The sequence below is a fragment of the Haliaeetus albicilla genome, chromosome 12 (genome assembly GCF_947461875.1).
Source record: "Haliaeetus albicilla chromosome 12, bHalAlb1.1, whole genome shotgun sequence".
In the NCBI taxonomy this organism is placed as follows: domain Eukaryota; kingdom Metazoa; phylum Chordata; class Aves; order Accipitriformes; family Accipitridae; genus Haliaeetus; species Haliaeetus albicilla.
The window spans coordinates 26,485,204-26,510,026 of record NC_091494.1 but is presented as its reverse complement, the minus strand read 5'-3'; the positions used below and the strand labels follow the sequence as shown (position 1 = coordinate 26,510,026).

General features: G+C 42.3%; 1 long non-coding RNA gene across 1 annotated transcript in view; it reads right to left on the bottom strand.

Moving 5' to 3' along the window:
- Positions 1 to 24,823, bottom strand: part of LOC138688087 (uncharacterized) — a 195,674-nt gene that overhangs the window by 101,501 nt on the left and 69,350 nt on the right. The window lies entirely within an intron of this gene.

Here is a 24,823-nt window from a genome sequence, read left to right as displayed (position 1 = left end):
CAGCAGGCAGTGGCTGGGAGGTGGAACCACCCTTTTCAGCAATACAGCAGACATACGCCAGATTAAAGTAACCATATAAATACAATTTAAGAGTTGTTAAATCACTCCAAGCTGCTGTAATGAGTTCCTTCATAAACGTACACTCAGATTCGCTTTGCAGGTCCATCACGAGTTCCTTAGTTTCGCTGCTATGCCTCTAAAGGCATTCAGACAGGATGAAAGACTTTGCTCGTTCAAAACATTTTGCAAAAGCTAATTATAACTTCTGTGCTGTCTTTCAAAAAAGAACTAACACGATAACATGCAAAGGCACAGGTTCTTCAGGTTAAGAGTCGGTTTCTATCCCTACACTATCAGGGGACTGGATCTTGCTTTCAAGAAAATGCATTTCATACTGTTATACTTCTAAAGGGGGTATCCCCTTGTTTATGGCAGGAATTTAAGGCAGGAACCCAGGCTCTGCCATTCACAGATATGGGATTCAGAAGCCACATCCTCAAATAAAAGAAATTCAGATGAATAAACATTAAGAAATTATTTATGCAAACCAAACTATCAAATTGAATTGATGTCCAGGTGAACACACGCAAGCACAGGGGACTGTCTGCTACTGTGCTTCTGAGCTAAATTTTTTCCTCAAACTGAAATGATGATGTTATTTTCATTTTAATTCATTTTCCAGACAAGAATGAGATCTGCTCTAGTATTAACTGAAGCTGAGCTAGTACTTCTTGTGAAGCTGTGCTGTCTGTCAAGTTACAATTTTAGATTGGTTAATAGCATCTTTCAAGTGTCAATACCTTCATTAAAATGCCAATTACGTTTGCAAGGAGACCATGCAAGCTCACAGGTTACAATTCCCTCATTCTCTGATATTTCTGAAGACTGGATGGGGGCAAAGAGGAACTGGTCGTTAAAAGTTAAGCTCCTAGCTTGAAAATTGCTTGCCTGTGTCACTCTTCACTTGGAAGACCTGTTGCAAAGTAATCCGTCTACTTACAAGCACCTAAATAGCAGTCAGCATTAAGCCACCCAAATAGGAGAGAAACAGCTGCTCAGCCGATGAGTGAAGGACAGCCTTCTCCATTCAGCCCCAGGATGATCAACGCTGCTGAATGCCTGAAGGGACTCACTGAGCAGAGGGGGTGCACAAGCAGTCATTTCACCACTTACCTGAGGGTGTGACCCACACACTCCCATCAGCTTTCAGATGTGGAGAGAATGGGAAAAAGTAAGAAATAACACATTGAGCCCGATGGCTGCTTCAGTCCCAGAGGGATGGGAAGGGTGGCACGTGGGTGATGCAGGGCTGACACCTAAAGGACTGCAGGCTCGAGGAGAAAGCCTTGTTTGCACTCCGCAGGCTGTCACTAGAGCCTAGGAGTGACTTCTTGCATCATGACATGGGAATTAAAAGTCTCGCCTACTCAGACACTACCCAAGTTATAAATCTAGGCACTGGGCATGGAAGGAAGAAGCACTCCCAGCATGGTCACCATGGCAGAGATGATACTGTGGTTTAATCTTCCTGACCAGGCTGGGCAGGGAAATGTGTTACACTGTATAATCAGCTCACAGTGTAATGCTGCCACCTCCAAAGTTTCCTGGTGAAATCAAGAAAATGCGTCTTCATCACAGTCCCGTCATGTTTTGACTGTGACACCCAACCTGAGTTGCAGGAGGAAGTTTGCAGTTGGAGAAGGACAGACTCCTACTAGGTTTACTCCATGGGTCAAGTCTATGGAGGTTGGTGGGGAACAGTGTTCACAGAGGAAGTTCACAGGGGATTTTTGTTGTTCTTGCACAGCATTTGGTGTCTACAAATACTTAAAATGTCTCTTGACACAGCACACAGGCCACCACACTGATTGATAGATTTTAAGGTAAAAAGAATCATTGTGATAGTCTACTGTGACCTCCGACATACGCAAAATTTAGAATTTCTTCAAGCAATTGGTAAATTAAGACCACATCCTCTAGCTATGTAACTGCACAGGAATTTTTGTCAAGCTAGAAGTTGAACTTTAAGCAGTGCATTTGAACAGTAAAGAATCAACCACCTATCTATGTAAGATGTTTCAATGGTTACCTATCTTCACGGATTAAGAAATACAAAATAAAATAAAAAACACCATACTGTTAGTCTGAATATATCCAGTTTCTAGTCTCTAGATCGTTTCCTCTTCTTCCTAGTAAACAATGTGCCTAACATCCACCAAGTCGGGTCCCTCTCACACAACCTGTCTGAGAAATTAAATAGCCTCAGCCTTCTTGATTCCTCACTCTGAGATAGGTTTTCCAGAACAAAAAATATTCTTATAGCTCATTTCTGAACTCACATTGGTTTGTCAATTCTTTTGTAATCACTGATCAAAAATGAAACCAATATTTCAGCATGGGTCTCTATGACATTGGTGGTGAAAACCTAATCTCCATATATCCACTGGTGTTCACACAAAAGTTATATTAACTCCCCCAAATAACTGTGCAGATGGTAATTATTGACAAGGTTGGTTAATCACTTGGATCTGTTTGCCTAAATAAAGGCCCATTACGTGTGACCTACATTATTTAACTCATCTGAGATTAAATTTTATCATCTTGTGGGACTGTTCAATTCTCATTATTACTTTATTAACCACTAACTTTTGCAGTTAACACTAACAGATGCTACCAACATTTTTTCTGTAGGACAAAATCAAACCTGAACAGAAACAGGCAGGGAACAGCAGCAGTAAAAAAACCTGCTTTTTGAGACATTTTCCCAGAAACCCTTAGTACTGGATAATATTTCTTCATTTTCAAGGACTTGTCTGAGAAATATCAGTTAACCAGATTTTATCATATTTAGTAAGTACTACCTTAATTTTATATAATTTAGATTTCATAAACAAAACATAGCCTTATGAGAAATTCTACATCTTGCAGAAACTGTATTTTGGAAAAATTACCTTCAACAAACTATTGAAAACCAGTATCAAATTTCTTTGACAATATCTACTTTCTTAAAAATCCTGTTGATCAATGCTAATTCTGCTCCTGTCCTATAACATTTGCTGAATATGTCACTTATAAGTTCACATGATTTTATATTGAATTAATATCCAGCTAAATAGGGCACTGCTGCTGATCTCAACCTACTTACCCTTTGTAAATGCTGGCCCAACATTTGCGGTACCTCCTGAGTGCCTGGGAACCACCCGATACTTAAAGATTATTCAATTGTCAATGTTGGCTCCAGCACCTCATCAGCTAACCTTGCAAAGCTTCTGGATATAAGTGCTGGAGCTGTAGCAGCTGCTGTTCAACATCTTGGGTGTAGGAACATAAACCATTCCAGTACTCCTGTAACTTCTAAAAATATCACATAACTTTTTCTTTTTAATATAAAAACAAATAATTAGGGAATTCTCCTGTCTTTTCTGTGTTGCTGTGGCTAGTTCTACTCCCGCCATCAACAACTTCTAATGATTATCCTTATTTTCCTTCATCAGCAATCTTTATTTCATAAATACCAGTAATTTCTAGCCTCATTATCAGTTCCCTGTTTTCCTTTTATTTTCATTCATATATATGCCAGTGCATGTTTTCATATGTGTATTTGTACGGTAGCTTTCATTTCCCTTTTACGCTGGACTGAAGGAGGGGAAGGGGGTGTTGGGTTCACACTGACAAAGTCCTCTTCCACGATTGCAGAACTGTGACTTTTACAGCATCTGCTGAAGTGTTCTTAAACCATTCCCAATTATCATTCACACTGTTTGGTTTAGGGTGGTTTTTTTCTTTTCAAACCACTTTGCTCGTAATTGCTTTAATCTTTTGGAAAACAGCCCTTTTAAAGAATCAAGTATATCCATTATACAATTAATGACTCCCAGTGGCCTTCCCTAGCGTGAGATGCCTTGACAGAAGGGAAGTTGAGCAGATTTATTTCCAATGGCACTTCACAAGATCTTGTTTCAATTTCTTGGCCATACTGCTTTCTGGGACAAGTAGGTCACTGCATATAAACAAACAGCACTGCCATCAAGCTTTCATTATCTTCCTCAATTTAAAATATGAATATGAAAAACTAAGTGAAACACTAAATTATTATTCATTTTTTAATAATGTTTTAGCACTCCCATTACTGGCCTGTTTTCCATGTCCTACAGATGTGATGAACAGGCAACAGTGAAAACAAATACTGTAAAAGTGAAGGGTGGAGGAAAGGAAATAGGATTATTCCCATTTTACCAAAAGAGAATTGAGGCACTGAAAGATTAAACGACTTGCTCATAGTCACACAGGGAAACTGAAGAAGAATCTGGGATTGAACTCAGATCTCCCACAACACAGTCCAGTACTTTAACCACAAAACCATTCTTCATCCATAATGAATAGCTCCTGGCATGCACATACCACTAACTAGCCAGGGAAAGGGACACTTTTAGTCAAGACAATATTAACACTTAGTTGCAAAATGGTCGCTGTACTGTCCCTTGGATCTCAGAATTCAACAAAACTGTTTGATGAGATGATTAAGCAATTCAACTGTTAACTCAAGATTGATTCCTCTTATAAAAATGGCAATGATGTAAACTCAGTACAGAGACTGATACTCTTATTTTCTGGAATAAACACATTCAATTCATATGCTGATGCATTTTAAAAAATGGAGCTCATTTAAAATGGGGTGAAGTTTTTGGCATTCTCAAGTCAATAGTTCATGTAATGTACCATACCAGAAGGTCTTCATGTTCCTGCCAAACTTGCAGCCAACAGTCTTTTACTGGTGATAGTTTAACATTACAGTCTTGTGAGAAAGCAGGCATTTCCCATGATATATGGGTAATAATTTTCTTATTGGCAAGGTCATTGGAAAATTGCAAAATATTTTGCCTAAAACAGAGGGAGTTTCATCCTACTTTTTGCAGGAATGTGCAGGGGAGGGGGGAAAGATAGAAGGCAATTCTGCAGTTTCCAGGGGATTTCTGTTAAAGGATAGGAAAAAAAGACTTTTTTGTTTGCAAGTGCTAGTGTGTTGCTACCAAGCCTGCAATGTATTACAGTTCCTTATAGGTGGCACAAACGTAACAGCCTGAACCACCCTTGATTCAGCTTCTTGAGCTCATTCCTGAGGCACAGCACCCCACTCCAAAACTCTCAGACTTTAACCTGAAACTCAGCAGGGGAAACAGGGACACATTCCCTCTAACATCATCCCCACCTCCCAAAGCACAACTGAGGACTGATCCTGGGGAGCGGCTGTGCTACCGAGAGCAATCAGTAACGGATGTACAGAGGTGGCTTAATGACAGGCTCTGTCCTGTGCCTACTACATCTCCGGTCCCCATTTGCTGTGTTAAACCATGCAAGTGAGATGCCTCTAATTTAAGCCAGATGCCAAATGAGCCCCAAGAAAAAGCAAAGAGCAGCAGCAAAGTCTGACACAGAGGTATTCCAGCAAAAACCTCTTCTTCCTAGACAGCTCAAGGAACCACCATTTCTGCTTTCTGCCCCAGGAAGATTATCTCGGAATGAACCTGCTGAGATCTCTCAGCAGCGTTTGAGAAAAACTTGCTGCTGCTGAAGAGCAAAACTAGCAATGCCACACCTTGGCATTTGGCCTCTGGCCAAGCAGAAATTTGGACACTAGAGGGAAAATTTATTGCTGGGCTCTTGCTTTGAAGACTTGTTCTTTGCTCAGAAACAGAGGAGAGCCCCAGCACGTGCTTGGAGGGGCCCCGCACTTTAGGGACAAGGTAAACAAGGGAGGAGGCAGGAGGCCCTCTCTGAGAAACCCCTGAGAAAGTGCTGCACAAAGTGACATGTTTCAGCAGTACTGTGAGTTTACCGTGGAGTTCACAACACCGTATAAGTACTCAACGTTTTGTCTTCTCTCAAATGAGGTTTACTTGCAGAGAGAGAAGGCTGTAAATGAAAGTAGTAAATGTGGCCACAGGTATAGGCCCATGCATCCTGGCTGAGACATGTTCTCTTGCCCCCTGCCCCGCATTCCCCCACTGCGGCACCTGGAGGCTGAGTGCTCCTGGGGCAGAGCAGGAGCTGTTACTCACACCCGGATCCTACGTGCCTGATGCAGCCGGTCAGCATGACTTGGATCCACTGACAAGCTGTGTCTTGTGCTCAGTAGCTGCTCGCACTAAATTAGGCTTGGATTATTAAGTCTTCAAGAGTATCACCAAAACTGCATTAAGACTATTATCCATGTTATGTCTGCCAAAGGTAACTCATCTAAGGTATGGCTATATCTCCTTTTTTGGTTTATGAACTCAGGATATGTAAAAAGAAACCTGATTTTATTTGCAATACCATGAATTGGAGTCCCTGGAGCTCCTAGCAGGAGAGATGGCTTCAAACTCCTTCAAAGCAGGGACAAGATTTCCAGTGCCAAAGTAGACATGTATATATCTGGAGCCTGGTTCTGCTCCCTGTGGAAATGAATCTCAGCTCTGAGCCAAGCCCCCAGATCCTTGTCTCATGGACCAGGTGTGCAGAGGCCAGATCTGGCCCACGAGGGGAGACAGATGGTTCCCCAAAGTCTGAGTCTTTGGGGGGGTGTCACTGTGTTTTCATTATGAAGGCTCCTGAGTCCTCATGCTAGTCCAAAAAATCTGCAAAACTGGTAGATGACTGTTCTGTCCCCTTTGTGACAATGCAAAGCGCCCATTAGCGGGCTGCCAGTATGACAAATTCCAGTTACTGCAGCTACATCTGCATCCCAGCACAGCCCTTTTATCTCCTGGCTGCTCAGAGACAGGTCTGTCAGAACTGGGGTGGGGAAAGACATGGCATGTGCTGGAGTGATGCTGTGTCACAGCTATCGTCTGTCATGACCCCAACTCAGCAGCACACCTTAAAGCTGTCTGGCCACAGTTTGAAACTGCATCTGGAATGGGGATGCTCATGGAGGGATCTTCCAGGAAAAACACATTAGACAATACTTTTTTTAAAAAAATACAGGCAGGATTCATAGCTCAGTGCAAAGATTGCAGCTATAACCTAAAATGCTCAGACAGTAAATCTTGTTGGTGCAGAACCAAGTCCTTGTCCTGGCTCAGCAGAATGTATTAGATTAGGTGGTGGCATGTGCTGCAGGTTTAGGACGAGTTTGTATAAATTTATCACTGGCTCCCAACTTGGTCAAATATTTCCCCCCTTTCCTCCCAAATCTGGCTCTCCACAGAAACTCAGGTAATAAACGTCATCTGTTACAAATTACACAGCATGACTCCCACCCGAGTGCCTCAGAGCTGGCAGGACTGCAGCACTCCGTCTCTATGGCTCAAGGCAGAAGTGTAGCTTATGTATCTCCAAATATTTGCCTGAAAACGCTCTCCTTGGATCAGTTTTTCTGACATTTGCTTGAATAGTTTTCAAGAAACACCCACCCAGTGTTAGTTACCGTGCTATGCAGAGAAAGTCATGCAGTCTAACATTCCAGATTACGAACTCTCCAGCAATATATTCTCCCCTTGGAGGGCCGGACACTGATTCTCAGTGAGGCTGGTATCAATTGTCAGCAAAACTCCAAAACCTTGCAGGTTCACGACAGCATCAATGAACTCAGAATCCAGATGCTTTGCACTCATGCAATTCCCATTAACAGCAATGGGAAGGGTGAGCACGCACATGCACACATGTATGCTTTTCCCCTTTCATTCCTCCACAGACAGAAAGAAGAGCAAACACCTACTTTTTTTTTGTTTTTTATCTAAGGTAGTCCACTGACCCTTCCATTTTGAGAGCGCTTAGCATGCTCTCCAGACACCTGCAAGGAAGGCAATGGAAAACTATCCCCTTATCACTCCATGAAGAAAGATGTCCATCTTTCATTTTCCTCTCTGCCTTTCCTGCACGATCCATTTTCAGTTTGGCCTTTCTCTTCCCTCAAGTTGAGTTTCTCAATGTTACACTTTTAACGAAAAGATGAAGAACTGAAGCAACTGCTTGAATCTGCTGTGCATAACCTTGGTTTACCCAGGAATGTATTTTGGGGGAAGCAAGAGAGATTACCTCGTTCTTATCTTGAAGCTGTTACTTTCTCTTGACCATAACATATCATTTCCCTGTCATCTCATATGCATGCAAGTTCACTGAACACAATTCAGCTGGACAGATGCCAGTCCAAAATTAATTCAGACTCCTTGTTAACTTCAGTATTTCACAAACCATGGTGTAAGAGCTAATGAGAAATCAGAATCTGGCGCCATGGCTGGAATGAAATCAAACCATGAAGCTCCTTCCCGACCTATTATAAAAATTACAGTGTGGAAAGTGAACTTAATGGTGCAGAGTGCTTAATTGTAATATCAGTAAAGGCTTTGATCTGGGTGACTCTTGACATCACGGAATGAGGAAACTCCCTTAATGATTTGAAAAACCACACGAATTGTTGGGGAAGGAAATTTGTTTTATGCGTATATATTAAAAAATGTTATTAAGTCTCAGGGAGAATTTTATTTTGGCGGGGGGAGGATTGTTTTAAAAGGGATCTGTATCACAAAGGGAAACAGAGGTTAGCTTAAAAAAAAAACAAACAAGACATTGAGGACATTTTTAGTACAATGGAATTACAATGGCCTGGGACAACTTTGCTGAGGATTAAATACATGCACGTTCTTAGCAAGGCCTGTGTTAAGTGTGGGTTATCATTCCTTTAGCAGGAAGAAGCTGTGCCTTAGATGCACCCCCCTGCTCTCAGAACTCCTTTTACCTCAGGGATGGAGGATGAATATATGCCTCCTTAGCCCGTTGGCTGACGCAGGGTAGATCCTTTTCCAAACCAGCTGACTCCAGTTGTTGTGTATGGAAAAAAGACACATGGCTCCACTTACTCTTCCAAGTAAAAGCATGGGAGTTCCCCCTGATAGAGGCTGGCCAAAAGACCCAGGCAGAGAGGAAGAAACTTTCATCCTAGGAATCAAACATCAGTCACCCTCCCATCCTCCTTCCCCAGCCAGAGGTCTAAACACTTCAGCTATGCACTTAGCAAGAGGTCATACCTTCAGCTGGCAATGAAGAATAAGCAGTCTTACAAGTTCTGCCCCTCTTATACTGGATCTTCTGTGTATCTACCTTAACGTCAGAGATGACATTTCATTGAGCCAGGTCTCCTGAATGGAAGAATTTCCTGCACCTTAGGCTGCTGACAGCTGCCAGAGTTGATCTGGCAAGATTTTTTTCATACACTGATGTGAAAAACAGAACCTTCATTGATGCCAAGACGCAAGAGTGTGATATGTGGCTTAGAAGAAGAAAAGGAAAAAAATACATATATTGGTACAATTATAAAAAAACAAGTCAGAGTGACTCGTGATTTGTCTACAGTCTTTCAAGGAGCCAGTGAGAGAATCAGAATTCACAGCTACCTGGCTTCCGCAGCAGTGCTCAGCCTGCTAGGTCAGGCTGCCTCAAGTAAGCCCTCAAAGCCACCTGCCTGGATGGAAAAAAATGCAGCCTAGTTTTGAAGAATTAAAACTTACAGCTTCATCCTGTAGGGTATTGTCCTTGCTCAGCCTTGCAGGGAATCTCCTGAGAAACAAAACTTGGCCTGAGGTTAGGTGGAAGTTTGTGTAGATGCAGCCCCCACATGTACTGGGAGAGCTCCTCTCAGGCAGGGTCCCACCAGCAGCATCACACAGAGGTGTCTTGGCTGGATTTCAGAGGGGGAGAAGGCCAGACTACAGGTCACAGCCTTCAGTGGTTCCCCAGGCCTACAGTCTCTGAAGAATTAACAATGCCATGCCCACTGCATGGGGATGCATATTCTTCTCTTACAGACCCAACTTCTATCCTATGAATTAATTTCTAGAAGATTCTCTGAACCTAACAATCGATACAAACCACAAAAAGAGGAAACAATGCAAAAATTTTCACGCAAAGCTCACACTGAATGTAAGCATTGGAGTTTTCTGGCTAGGAAAAGACTTCTTCTTGGGGACTGAATCTACCTGGAGTCAGGATGTGGTACAAGACAATTTCAAGTAAAAACTGGACTAGGTGAGATGTCCTGTCAGTTCATGGACCCAAATACTTTGGTCCTTACAAGAAAGCTCTAGGAGAACAGCTATGAATCTGGATATTTTATCTAAGCTGAAAAATGGACACCTGCCAAGTAAAAAAAAAAAAAAAGTAAATAAAAAAGCAAAATTTAATTGTGTACCTGCAAAGTCACCTTCCAGGCACTGAAAAAATTCCCATTACATTCAGTCCTTTTGGCATACAGAATTGGACCCATGCAACTGTAAACCAGACTAAATATTTGGCTCTTAGACTGATGGAAAAGTTAGCACAAAACAGATAGAAATTTCACCCCATCTATTTCACCCCAGCTATAAGCGCTTTCCAGGAAACACATTTAGCTATACTTCGCATCGTGCCACTTCAATGCCCTGGTCATTGTTTTCTTTGCCTTCCTTGCAAAAGCAGTGTGACAAGTGCTGGGCTTGCTGCACTACAGGAACGGCCATCTCAGCTCTGTTTCCCACTATCTCACGGGCAGGTCTGGGCAAGTGTCTGCCTTTCTCCATGCTCCTATTTCCTTTACCAGTTTTTTTTTCTTCTTTGTCTGTTTTAGACTGGAATTTCTTTGGGGGCAGGCAACTACCAAGGCTAGGACCCCTTAGGTATAGCCATATGCAAACAACGTAAGATAAATGCCTCTCTTGCAAAGTACATTAAGTGCAGTGAATTTACTTTTCCCCAGCGGCTGCCCACTGATACAGGAAATCTAATCCTAAATCTCATTAGGTTCTACAAACAATTCGGCCTCTTTCCCCAACAAAGTCACCATCCTGGACTGCTGAATGTTTATGTTTTATTTCTCAATTCCCTTTTTTCTCTCCATTCCCCCGCCCTTGCAATTTTTCTTTTGGTAAATATTTCTACATTGGAGAAGTCTAGCCAAAAGAGATTTAAAAAAAGAAAGCGAGCAGGAGAGACAGAGTATCAATCATTTACCTTCAATTCCCCAGGGAAGAGGTGGGGAGAAAGAACAGCAAGGTAAAAAGTTAAAAACGGCAGAACCACAGCAGTGTTCTTTGAAGACCATCCAAATCTATTTCTTCCAATGCTGAGGCCCTTGCAACTAGTGCCAGGACTTGGAAGGAAAAAAAAATCCTAATTCACTTCCAAAAGTGAATTTTTCAGCATCAAGCCAAACTACTCAATGTTAATTTGGTTATTTGGCAAAAAATAACAATAATACTAGTACCTGAACTATTGCCATCTGCATCTAAAAGATTCCGGCCAGCCCACTTCCCAGTCCAAGAATTACAGCAGATACCCCTGACTATTAAAAAAATAGTTTGTTATTTTAAATGTCTATCACATAACGAAGCGTTGCATCATGTTGGGAATGTACCGACATAGTATCTCATACACAAACATGAGATGAGGTAAGAAAAAGCTATATATCAATTGTATAAACATTTCAGAGGTCAAATATGGGCTCTCATGTCCTGTCACAAATGCACAGCTTTAATTAAAAGTTCAGAAAAGTGCTGGTGAGATGACTTATTTTCATTTGTTACCTACAAGATGTAGATGTTAAACAAAGATGTGTCCTCAGATGCCACGTGTGGGAATGCCTCAAATGGGCAGGAAAGGGACACAGCTGCCTCCCAAATAAAAGCTACCGGCAGATCCTGGGGAGAGCAAGGGGCAATCCCAACAAGACCACCCCAGCCTTCTCTCTAGTGTAAAGCAGCAATATAAGGAGCTTGCAGAAACCACTTCAGCCAGAGCCACGGCAGGGTCAGGGGAGAGGGAGAGGGACAGGCAGCAGCCAGGGTAGGAGGGAGCGCAGCAAAGAGCAGCGTGCTGTGCTAGGCTGAGCCTGCTTTTCCTGCAGCCAGAAAGGAACCCTGGGGAGATGCTGGTCTGAAGAAAGAGTGCTGGAGGGAGAAAGGAGGGGAAAATAAGGCAGAGGCCTCTGCTCACTGCCCACAGACACCACAGGGATTTGCTCCAACCCCAATCCCAGCATCAGGCTAGGAGACAGTGTACAGCCAGCACTCATTCCGCACCTCGGTCGTGTCCCTCAGTCACCTTTCCCATCTCACAGAGAGCCAGAGGGGCCAGATGCGGGACCCACGCCCCCTGCCCAGGCTGGCCTGCCTGCCCAGCCGGGATGCTCTTCTCAGCAGCTTGTTAGGCATGTGCTGCTCAGAAACCCACAAGCGAGTCACACAGAGCTGCCTCTTTAAGATAAAGCAGCAAGACTCTCTCCTTCCACTCCCAGAGAATGCGTTGAGTTGCCATTAATTATATTTTGGATGACTCCTGAAAATCATGCCTTCAAATAACTGGACAGTGGTTTAATTCAAAGCCTGATAAAAAACACATTGAAAGGCAAAGGAAGGGTGCTGCTGGAATGTTTATTTGTGCAGGGCTCTTTCTACACAGAGTCAATCCTCTATTTAAAGCTTTCACTAATGGGCCAGGCAGGTTAGAAATTTTCCTCCTGATTGAAACGCTCTGGGCCGCACCATGGACCTATGCTCTTGGCACGCAGCAGAACCTCGTCACCCCTTTGAGGCTTCAGAGAGGACCAGTATCTCATCAGGCTATTTCCCTCTAGACCAGACCATCAATATAAGGTCAAGATGCAGCCAGCTTGTAGCATGGGCTAGGGATTGTGAAATAGATGGCAAATTCTCCTAAATTCTCCTCTTTTCTCTCATGAAAGCCTTTCATACTCAGGAAATACTGGGGGATTAACCTATTCTCCAAAGAAGGGAAAAGCTTGCAATTAAAAGGAGCTCCCTGCACACTTGCCCCTTATCTCAACCCCTCCCATAGAAAGGCCAGGCAATCTCCATAAAGAATAACCTGCAGAGCAGAAATCTGACATATATGGGCCTTGTGGACTTGCAGTGACATAGCTGTGAACTGGCAGCACCAACCAGTGCCTGGGGCCCAGACTAAAAAGCTTTGTCCAAACGACACCGAGGGTCAGGACTGATATAAACACAATGGAATTTTTACTGATTAAGGCCTTTCCTCCCCATGCTGGATATAGGATTTCCTGTACTGAAGCATGTTTGAGTATATTATTTCTATGCCAGGGAAGGGAAAACACTCTCATTCACTGAGAAGAGAAAAACATATCTCATGGGGTGAGGAAAAGATACAAAGCAAAAAATCCTATCTAATAGCAAAGGAAGCATAAACAATACAAACTTTGGTGACTTGCATTACTACTGACCACCCTCTTCTCCAAAGCTTCTTTAGAAGGAAAGGAAACCCCAAACCCATAGCCATGAGTAAGGGGAAGAGGGGGAAGAGAGTCTTAAGCATTTGCATTATTAAACCTATACGTCGGGTTCTGAAGTAGCTGGATAACCCCATGGGATTCTTCTGCCACAAAATCATAGGAATTTGGAGGACGATGATCAGCAGGTTGACACAAACACACTGTGATCAGGGAAGTTCCCTGAGGCGGACCTAGTAAGCTTTTTGACAACTACAGATTTGCCTGCACCAGTCCACACAGTTTAAACTGAAAATGCAACAGTGAAGCAGAATTTCCAAATCACCGGGCACATGGAGAAATAGCAAAAATGGTCTTCACAAATGTGTAGTCCAAGATACTGATTAAATGCAGTAAATGGGTGATGAGCTCAGTCCACCACAGAAGTGGGACCACAATGGTGTTACTTGATCAGTAACACTGGGAGTACATTAAACCTCCCAAGTAAAGTTCTGCCTAATAAAAATTCCCCTATGCAGGACACATCCTGCCACTCTTATGATATTTTGCAAGAGGATTGAAAGAATGAAGGCAGTTTATGGTGCTAAGATGATAAAACAGATCTCCAGGACATCTTTCAGCAGCACAAGCAAAATAGTACTGCGACTGTTAGTGATCCCGGTGAAAATAAACAAACGGACCCTAGCAATCCTCAGATTGTACCAAGAGGCTCTGTGGGTGGTTTGCATAGCATTAAAGGTAAGAAGGTTTCTTTTTCAAAGGAAATTTTGCCATTTAAAAAGAAGTGAAAGAAATATGCATTACAACAAGTGGTCATTCTAGGAGATGCATGAACTCCGTACCGACTTTACAGAAAAAGGCACCAATACCTCAGCTGTTCATCAATCACAAAGATCACACGCTCTTGCTTTTTGCTATTACAGTTGAGGAAAATACAAATGCCTTCCAAAGGGGTTCCTCTACTCAAAGCTTTTCACTCCTCAGGACATTCTTCAGCGGGCAAGTACTGAACAGCAGTACCATGTGGAGTGAGACAGGCCTGCTCCAAAGCACGTTTTATGAGCAATATGCAGAAGCTGTTTGAATATGATGTTCACAGGGAAGGCTGCAACAGGCATGGAGACCTCCAAGAACAAAGCAGTAAAAAAAAAAAAAAAACAACCCAAGAAAAACAAACAAAGGACCTGAACAGTTTTCAGAGGAAACCAAAAGTAACCCTTAAAAGGACTGCATGACTGTTGGCAAATCTGTAGTTGTGAAGAGACCAACTAACCGATATTGTCTCAAGCCTAGGGGAATATGGAAAAAAATTAATCAGTATAATACTGTTGTGCTAGCAGTCCATACACAACACAAAACATTACTCCCTTACAGAAACCAGTAAGCTCTTGCTAAGGATCCTGGAGGAACACAGCTTCACAATTACAGAAATTTAATTCGAAAGGGAAAGTCACAAGGAGCTAAGTGCCACTTTAATGTTTTTGGCCTGGCCCAATGCAAATCAACTTCAGTAGATAGTTCAGCTGGTATATATGGTATGGATCAATTCTGGGCACCCATTCCTTTTCATTTCCTTCTGAGGTTGGACTCAGTGCTATAGTCCTTTCTCAGTCAAAACTCCAGTGTAGAGACAGTTCTGCCTCTCACCATGCAGAATTACGGGTCCAGTCCCTCATCCTCTCCCACTGAAAGGCAGTCTGGATGCTATTGCCAGTGGGAATGATGCCTATTGTCACTAAAGATAAATTTTAGTTTACACTCACCAATTTGATCTTTCGAATCCTTTCTCAATACATGTCAGGTACAGTGTCACTCCAGTAATTTCATCAAGTAGTTGGTGCCCAGAAGGAGATGTTTAAATGATCAAATCAGCAAATTTAAAAGAGTTTATAAAATCCCATCTGAATACAAAAAGTTAAGCAAAACACTGTCATGAAAACATTTCTGATTCCCATCCAAAAAAGCCTACCATTTATTATGAAGCCTTTAAAATTGACAATGAGGGAATTCTTCACTGTGGTCTCGCCCTCACTTTCACCCTACAAAGTAATGCTGTATGGAGGCAGAGTAAACACTATGTGCTGTATTTTCCTAAATAAAGCAAAGGAAAAAAACAGATCAATGTCTATTCTGCTGCCAGCAGATATGGAGTCAATTAAAAAAGTAAAATATACAATAACTTAACTCTTTGCACAGAGCTCCAAACATATCAATACTGCGAGCATAAAATTATTTTCCATGGAAGCATTGAAACACCCTGGGTTGAAACACACTCTCAATTTTCAAATTTTGAAGGTGAATTTGTTGTTTCAAAACCTGAAAGATCAGCAGGCAGCCCCAAGGCAGCTTTCAGCCAGGCACTCTAAGTTTTCTCCCTGGGCAGTTCTGCCAAGGATGTTCCCCAAGTTTCCCTTTTCCCAGGTATGTGCCAGGTATGAACACCCTGGAAGGTAGGAGAGGTTGCAGCCTTTCTCCAGGCTCCTTATCATGGCACCCACAACACTCTTTTCTCCAACTTTGGGAGCAAGGACACCAGACAGTGCTCACCCTCCTAGCAGGCGGATGCAAGTGGCCCCTGAGTTTCTAGAAGGGAAAAGAGACTACAGTTGTCTACCTGCCATGGAGTGGATGTCTCTCCTTGACCACAACTCCACCTCCAGCCCATGGCCCATGCAGGTAACAGGTCTGCATCACACAACCTGCAGTATCCTACAAAGGCTAGCATCAGGTTACCTGCTAGCATGTGAGAAGGGTGCAGATTTACAGCTCCCCCATCAAGGCTGCTTGTGCAGAACCTAGTCTGCAAAATCCTTCCTAGTGATTTGGTTCAACACACACAGCCAGAGGAGCTCCTACTCTGCAACAGTCAACAACCTTCAGCACCAACAATCTTCGCTCATAGACACAAGACTGAAAATGGGTACCCATGAGAAGCTTTAAATAGCCATTAACCTTCATTTTTGAGGTGCAAGTTTTGTCCTCCTAGTTCCAGAACTGCCTCAAAAACATTTACCTCATCTTTTCAGCCGCTAGCAAACCGAAATCCTAGGATCAACTCCTGGGCATGGAAACATTCTTAAGGTGAATCCACTTCCAAAACTCAAAGCTGGAACTGAGCGGCAGCTCTCCCATGCTCTGTGTGCTGTGTGGTGCCTTCCACTATCAAAGTAATTCTGCAGGCCTGGCCAGGAGAGCTGATGTTATGTATGTTTCTCTTAGGACAGGATTCCAGGTGCCACGTCCCCTCATGATGCTGTTACATGCTGCTGTAGCCAAGCAAAATTTTTGCTTGCAAATTTTGGCTCTTCACTCCAACTTAGCCCTTACTTAGACAAACTCTCCTGACTTCAGTTTTTTAATTCCCATTAGCATCAGCGTTTTCTTGAGTAAAAGTTTTTTAAAATGGGTGAAGTCCAGGAGACTTTGTTAGAACAGCTGCACAGCTAGCACCTTACAGCTCTATTTTCAAAATTTTTCAACAGTGTGGCACAATCTGAGAAGCTCACATACAAAAAAAATAACCTTGACATACTTTACAGCATGAAGAAGGTAGCTAGAGTGTATAGCAAAGGTACTAGAAACTACCATTGCTGCAGAGGCCAGACTGGTTGTAACTGTGACAGCAAGGATGGTCACCAAAGAGGTGGACCTTTCCCACAGCTGCTTTCCAGTCACTTTATCTGGGCACATGCTTCAATAGTTTGGAGGCAGACAGGATGCTATAGTCTCCTAATTCCTCTCAGTAAACTCACCCCAGAAACGGAGAGCAATGCTGCTAACACAGTTGGTAGGTACCCTGTTTGCATCGTAGGCACTCTTTCCCTCTGTCTTCAGGTTTACTTATTGGCTAGAAATAAAAATTCCTGCTAGTGGTATGCTGAGGTAGCCATGGTATTTCTCCAGCCCCATAAAATAATTCCTCCAACACTGTAGAATTTGATTTTTACGGTAACTTTTGTTCACCCCGCATCTGGTAAACATTGGCCTCGAATCCCTGTGCTGCACTGGAAACAGAGAGCAACTCTGCCATACAAGGCCTGGAGTAGCCCAGCCACAAATGTACAACGCATGGACTAAAGCAGTAAATACCTCCAAATCAGATGTGCCAGCCTCCCACAAGCCATCACATTTCTGAGCACACCACATGAATCAGGTCCAGATAAAAGCTATTTACTGCCTTCATTTGCTACTATGTGCAGTAAGCCAGAAGCTTCTTGAATGGCTGGGCGAACACACGGCATTCAGGCTCTCAAGCGAAGAGCAGCTGGAGGGATGCAGTTGTGCTCACCAACCCACCGTCCAAGCTGTACCCCAAGCTCCCACCTGAGCTATACACAGAGTTTCTGCGAGCCCACTGGATCACAGATAAGCTCAGCCTGTACACAGTACTCTCCTTCCTCATTTGCCTTAAGTTTGTCAGAAGATTTAATCCACTTAAAAGGGTTTAAAATAAAAACCAAAGACTTAGTACTCAAGCAGTGTGGCTGGCCGCTTCTCCCAGACATACGTGTAGTGAGCACATTCCTCCCATGGGGCCTACCTACGTGAGGGACGGCTGCCAGGCAAAACCAGGCCTGAAGAAAACCAGACTTTAATGTAATTTAACAGAGTAGCAGTTTTACATTCTTTGAGAGTTAAATAACCAGTAGAAATAATCATAAATTGATCAAGCTGTAGCTTTCTTTTTTCTTTTTATGTCCATATATATATCTCCACACATATCCATATGTGTGTGTGTGTATATATATGTATGTATGTATATAAAGCTTTATGCTCCCCTTGCTGTGTTGCTTACAGAATAACAAGCAGCGGAGCCAGGGGAACAGCCGGACACCCTGGAGCTGACACAGCACCGCTGGTCGGACCATGTGCTGTGCAGGACAGGTTCGGTGAGGATCCACCCTTCAAGACAGGCTGTGATTTCTACAAGGTAGAGGCTGGATGAACAGCCCATAAAATAGCATTTTTAGTTCCTTCACGTCAGAGAAATTTTAGCATTCATTTCTGAGTACTACCAGCCCTCCTTGCTGCTTTGTTTTCCTTACCTGTTCTTTTGGCAAATACTGTCACGAAACTCTCAGTCAAGAGAGGACAAGAGCCCATTTCAATTCCATTCAGCATTTTCATAGCACTGCTAGATCAAACTTTTTCAAGTACATCCAGGCACCCACTAAACACACTTCTGATTGTTTCAGTGAATTTTTTAATCAGCACAGAATACCTACAGACAGGGCTATCCCTACAGCCTGCTACTAGCATTGCTTGCCTTTTAAAATACTATTTCCAACTAATTATTACTTGATTACTTTCAACATTTGGGTTGTCATCTTCCAAGCAAGTGTCTGCTTCCAGTTGAATTGTTTTGCAGTAATTTAAACCCAAATTGTTTCTGAAAAGGAGTGTAGGAAAAAAAAATTTTATTTGTCCTTGTGTCAAAATCGTCACAACATCTCCTTTGAGAAGGCTTCGGACCTCCGTGCTTCATTATAGGAAGCTGAAATTTGCCTGGGGACGAGACAGGCAGATTTTTGTGGCAGGCACACACTTTCTCCTGGTCTTAAATAGGTCTGCCCAAATTTAGTTAGTGAAGCACATGTATGTACATTGCAGAGACAGTGGCACTTTAATAGCTAAAATCTCCAATGACTCCTTTCTCCCAGACCATGTTCCATTTCCCACTAGCTCTCGCATGTCAGAGCAGCAAATGTGTATGGTCCTTCCAGTCCAAGGCTGGGGACCACAGACAGAAATTACCAGCCAGCAGAGACTGCAGTCAGTGCCTGTGCAGGTCGCTCCTGTATCCTCACTAACACCTGAGCCACTGCTCCGGTAGCATGGAAAAGGAGGAACCCGCCTGATGCAGATGCATATAGAAACTGAGAAAAGAGTATTTATTAAGGCTGCAAAGTCAAAACCAAGGAAATGACAGAAATAAGGTTGCCTTTGCCTGCTCAACCTCTGTTTGACCCCTCTGAGTGTGTACATTATGACACAGTCTCATTACAGGGTAACATGCTACTTTTCCACAGGACCTTCTCATAGGATGGTCTGGCTCCAGGAGCCTAGTGAGGCAAACTGTTGTCCACAGAAGCTTTCTTGTTGAAGAAGTGGTAAAATGCACAGTGAACAAAGCAACAAATTTCATGAAGACGGAGACTGGTCTTAGCCTTGAACAGATGGCTGGTCTAGAGTCTATCAAGAACCTGTCATAGAGTTAAACACTGTATTAAAGTGTTTAATGACACAAATTCCAAAAGTTCAGATTCTAGCTGTTTCAAACTAGGTACTTTTATTCATTTATTTTATTTTTTAGATATATTTATTGTACAAAACAATCCTGAGCTACCAACTTGCACCTTTAAATGACAGTAAAAAAAACCCCATCCCTTTTGATTGGAGACATTGGAAAAAAACACCCATCTTAGTGAAGCATTCAGGTAAAAAACTGATGAAAATAACAAAAACACATGGAAAATTAATCTTTCCAGCTCCAGATTAGTCTTCATAGCTTGCTGCAAGTACAACCTTGGCCATATAGAGAATAAAGAGGAAGAAATAATATACTGAATAGCTGCTAAGCAGTAACTAGTACTGCCAGTAATGGTTGGGGTGCACAGAGTTTTGCTGCAGGGGGTGTCTGTACCTTGCATTGCAGTGACTGGTCACGCAGCACAAAACAGCCTGGTAGCTACCACAGAACGATACCTCTGCCAGCCTTGCAGGCTTTAGGGATGCGACAGCTGAAGAGTTTGCAAGCAAATGTTGGGTGGGCACACCTGAAAATTTTCCCCACTAAGGGTTAAAAATATAAAATTAAATCTGGGGGTTTTCAGCTGTGAAGGCTAAGTAAGACTTTCAAAGATTATCCCTTGGACCTGGACACCCAAATGTCCTCTATAAATTTGAGCATCCTAATCCTGCAGAAAATACAGGTCTATTAAAATGAGCAGTTCTTTTACATTTAGTGTGGCTTACCTTAGCCAGGATGCACACCCGAAGAGACAGGCAGGAGGAGGCTACAGGGCTGCTTCAGCCCACGACCACCAAGACACACACAGATGAGCTACAGGCTGCTTAGGTATGGCCTTGTGGAGTTATAACCACTTAAAATGACAGCCCCAAAAGTGGCAACCTAAAGCACTCCAGTGTGATTCATACACCCTACTACACTAAACTGAGCCATCTCCTGTCCCTCCTCAATACTGTGCAGTCCTGCTTCCAGGGGCCCCTGTGCTGTATCACCTCGGCTTGCTGCTTTGCCCCAGCTACTAAGGCTTCCCCTTACATGCATACCCTGAAGGGTTTCAGAAGCTGTAAATCTTGGTTTGGAGGTTTTTTTGTTTACTTGTTTTTAAATGCAAAACTGCCAAAATTCAGGAACTGTTTTCTAATTTTAACATTTTATTTTCAACAGGGGAAAAGCAAATCCCCACAATACAAAGTAATTGCCATTCAATCTATACACTGGATTAGATTTCCCAGTCGGTTTCTCATCTTCCAGGGCTGAAAGGAAAGATTTCCTTTGGGACCTGCAAATGATCCCTCCATTATGTGAATGCAGTGCATGCACATTCATAGTATTACAAATCTGAGTTTACTTGAGTGACTTTGGCATGACTATCATGAATCTATATTAAGCTATTCCCCAATATTTATTGTCAACAGCACTGAGATTAGACGATGCCTGCCTCCTGTTTCAAACCTTAATGGCCGATTGACCGCACTTCCTCTGAAGCACAAACTCTATGTCCCACGACACTAAATCTGTGCCATGCTAATGAAAAGCCCTCTTTATTTCAGGCCAGTATCCAGAATGGAAATGATTTAGGTCACAGTCGCTGTGTATTTTAACTCACTATTTCTTTAGTAATTAGAGATGAGGTCCATGGCAATGCCAAGTAGTATGCTGACCTAAACATGCTTATCTATTCTGGATACTCTCCTGGAGATTTTTATTTAACACTTTTCAAATTAGAGCTGAGGTGGGAATGAAAAATTCTTCGGCACAAGTGAGGGACACGGATGAGTGCATTTTCCACTTTTTTTGGACCTTAACACAGCAGTACTTTATTTCATGCTAAAGACACCCAGATGAGACATGACAACAGTGACAAGCATGGATTTAAACAGGATCCTGCTTAGCACTACAAAAGAAGAATGATTTCCTCTCACCTCTGCTGAGCAGAACCCTTTGGGCTTGTTCTGCGAGGTGACTCGGAGAGCGTTACACACAGAGGTTGGCAATCGCTTTCCTTCAGTTTTTATGTTTGTTATTTTTCTAACCTCTTCAATCTCACTTTGCTGAAGCAGAGGAAATGAGGTAAATTGGTCCTAAGGCAGGCCAGGAATTGCTGTCCTACTACTGATGTGGGGTTTAAAGGTACTGTGGGAGTGGAACAGTAAATCTCTGGAGCACAAATTTCTTGAGATAACACTAAATTTACCCAATATTTATTGCTAAGATACAAAGTGTTATGGCAACATGCAGGAAAACAAGTTATAAGGTTTTCCTTTAAGGCATAAAGAACCACAAAACTCCACATACTGCTGCCTACATTTAAGCAAAGACATGGTGATATTTCAGTAATACAACTATGCACTCACATGCTCTTTTTCACTCCTCTGACAATGTTCATATGACATCAGACTTAGGTTTTCATTGCTCATCAAGCAGATATATAAACCTGCTATATGAACTAGGATATTCTGTAGATTTGCTTCAGATAGTTACTTGCTTTAGCATTCCATCTTTATCTTAAAAAAGAACCACAGGAGCACCACACTATGGGTGGTATGGCGGCTGGTGTAGTATAAAAGAGTTTGGAAGTGTAACTAGAATATTTTTCTGCAAGTTAACAAGAAACAAGTACTAAACTCAACGTAACATGGCTACCCTCTCAAGCATCTTAAACAAAAATGAGGATGAGACTAATAACGCAAAGGCTAGCATTTCCAAAAACATAATGTATTAGAAACAGTTACTAATTACATATGTAGGCATACATATACACATACACACAAATGATCCCATGTTTCTTATACAATATTTTTCAACCCAAGATCAACATTCTTGAAAGTATCACCTTGCTTCCACTATGGATACATAAACCAGGCCTTCCAGTCTTTGCCTCTATCCTATTTTTGATAAGGTGTTTCTACTGTGTATCTTAGGTTAAGTATTAACTTACATGAGAAACAGATGTTTCCTCTTTGGAAGGAAAAGCATCTTTTCAAAGGTCATCAGTGGGAGAGAAGGACTTCCACAATTAACAAAAGGCAGTGGCAGCTGCCACTGTCCCTTCTGCTTTTAAGATGTTTTTCACATGGCCTTAACTCTACTAACAGTTTTAAAGAAGTTGTTTCACCTCACTATCTGGTAAAAGGTATTTTCCACACTTCCATTGCATTGAGATTCATTCATTGGGCCATTCCTGAAACCACAAAGTCTATTTTGTTGAACAAATCCAATCCCTGTGTTCATTCCTAAACATAATTCAAAATATTTCAACAGTGCCTCCCCTCCTTTAGATGTTTTTAATATTGGATAGGGAGATTTGCAGGATGTAAGCTTTATAGCCTGTGAAGTTTTCACATCTCCAGGTGGAATTGCTTAACAGTTACAAAAAAAAGAAAACTTTAAAAAAAAAAAAGAGGAGAGAAGACTTGAACCTGCTGGTCCACAAAAGAGAAGTTAATAAAACACAAACAATTGTGAAACAAATGCAGTTTTCCTCACTGGAATTAATGATCTGAGTTTCGTGATACCTAAAGCCTGTACTGTATTACTGTATATAAAGAATAAAGAGTCTCTGTCCCCTTACAGTATTGCACTCTCTTCAGGAGGGTAATGAAGAACATTCATAAATAATAATGTATAACTATGCATATGTGCAAAGATAAACAGCACATACAGACCAACAGGCAGAGCAGAGAATAGCTCAGGCCAAAATTAGATGTCAGCACCCACAGAATTAGGAAAATTTCATGTGGAATCCTTGATCTCAGCACATGAATAAATCAGGTTTGAGGAAAATGTAGATTCTCAACCTGGATCTGTTAACTTCAGTGTCAGGCAATAACATTTGAATTCTTTACACTGCCAGCTATGGGAATATTAAATCTTTGAACGAGGAGAACGAGGACCTGTGAATGGAGAACTCTCTCTTACTCCTTTCTAGCAGCCTGTTCCTGGTGATCTTATCCGATCTCACAGAAGGCCTCAGACCTGTCCCTAGAAGACTTCATACATGCAAGGTGCTACAGTCCCAGTATCAGAAGGACTTAGATCAACCCCTGCTCTCGCTTAAGATTACCAGATTTTTTCCCAAAGCACAAGATCTTCCCAAGTTCACTGCCTCCTGCACATGCCAGCTCTAATCGGCTGTGGCCCTGTGCTGAGAAGAGGGAAAAGCATCCCCAGCCTGGTGGATGTGGCCCATGCCTACCCTGCCAACACCCACTTTACCTCCCAGAGTGGAGGCAGAAGCACACTAGGGAAGGGCAGACCGATGCCAAACCACGGGGTGGGGCGAAGAGAACATCTGCACGAATTCTGCAGCACCATGATAGATAGCATCAGTGACTAATAATTTCAGTATCACGCACATTTGGAATTATCAGCAAGTCACCCGCTGGGAGTGCACAAACACCACTGCATGGCACTGCGCTGACTTGGGCTGGTCCTGAGTCTTTTTTATGCTTTAAATAAACAGAATCAAAGTCCAAGAGTTAAAACTGTATTTCAGCTCTTATAAACTGCCAGTTTCTGAAATTACACAAGCAAACAATACTAAAATAAATAAAACCTAAATGCGAACACTTTTTAAGAGCCCATATCATTGTTAATGTCAGTACCAGAAAGCATTTGCTTTTTGTAAAGTTATATGAAGTCTTGGTTTGGCTGAACTCATATTGTCTGGTCATTTCTAGCTTCCCTAGTGAGAATAGGTTTCTATTTAGAGGAGATTACAGGTAGCCATAAATTATCACCTAAGTGTACACTGCCTTGCTAGCCTGAGCACCTTGCCAGCTCTTCACATCACTAGATGGCTGATGCTTTGGCAGTAAAACCTGCCAAGTCTTGGTCCACGTAAACTCAGTTTTTGACATGTGTTATGTTGATCATAGGGAACCATTAGAGAGACCTAGTTATGGAAGAATGAAGCATTTTTTCCCCATCTATCATAGGTACTTTTCAGATGACTGCATTCCTGCATGACTACATCATCTTTTTTTTAAACAATCTTAGCTTCCTCACTGCCCTTCCCTAAAATATCAGCTATGACCAGGCAGCTCAGATTGTCCATATTATCAGCTGCTAGACACAGGATATAGAATAAGCTTAATTATCACCTGCACATTATTGTTAATTGTGGAGCTTTGGCTTTCAGGCACAAAAAGATACTAATTACTATATTTAAGTTTCTGACTCAAGTGAGTTGACATAAAATACTGCCATGAGTGGAGATGCACACAAAGGCCTTTTCCAAAGTATACATTCACTTAATGTTCTTGGTATAAAGCTACTTATACGTAATGCATGTGATATACATTAACACACTAATCTTTTGTAGTGTATTAAGGAAAGTACTTTAAAGGCACAGT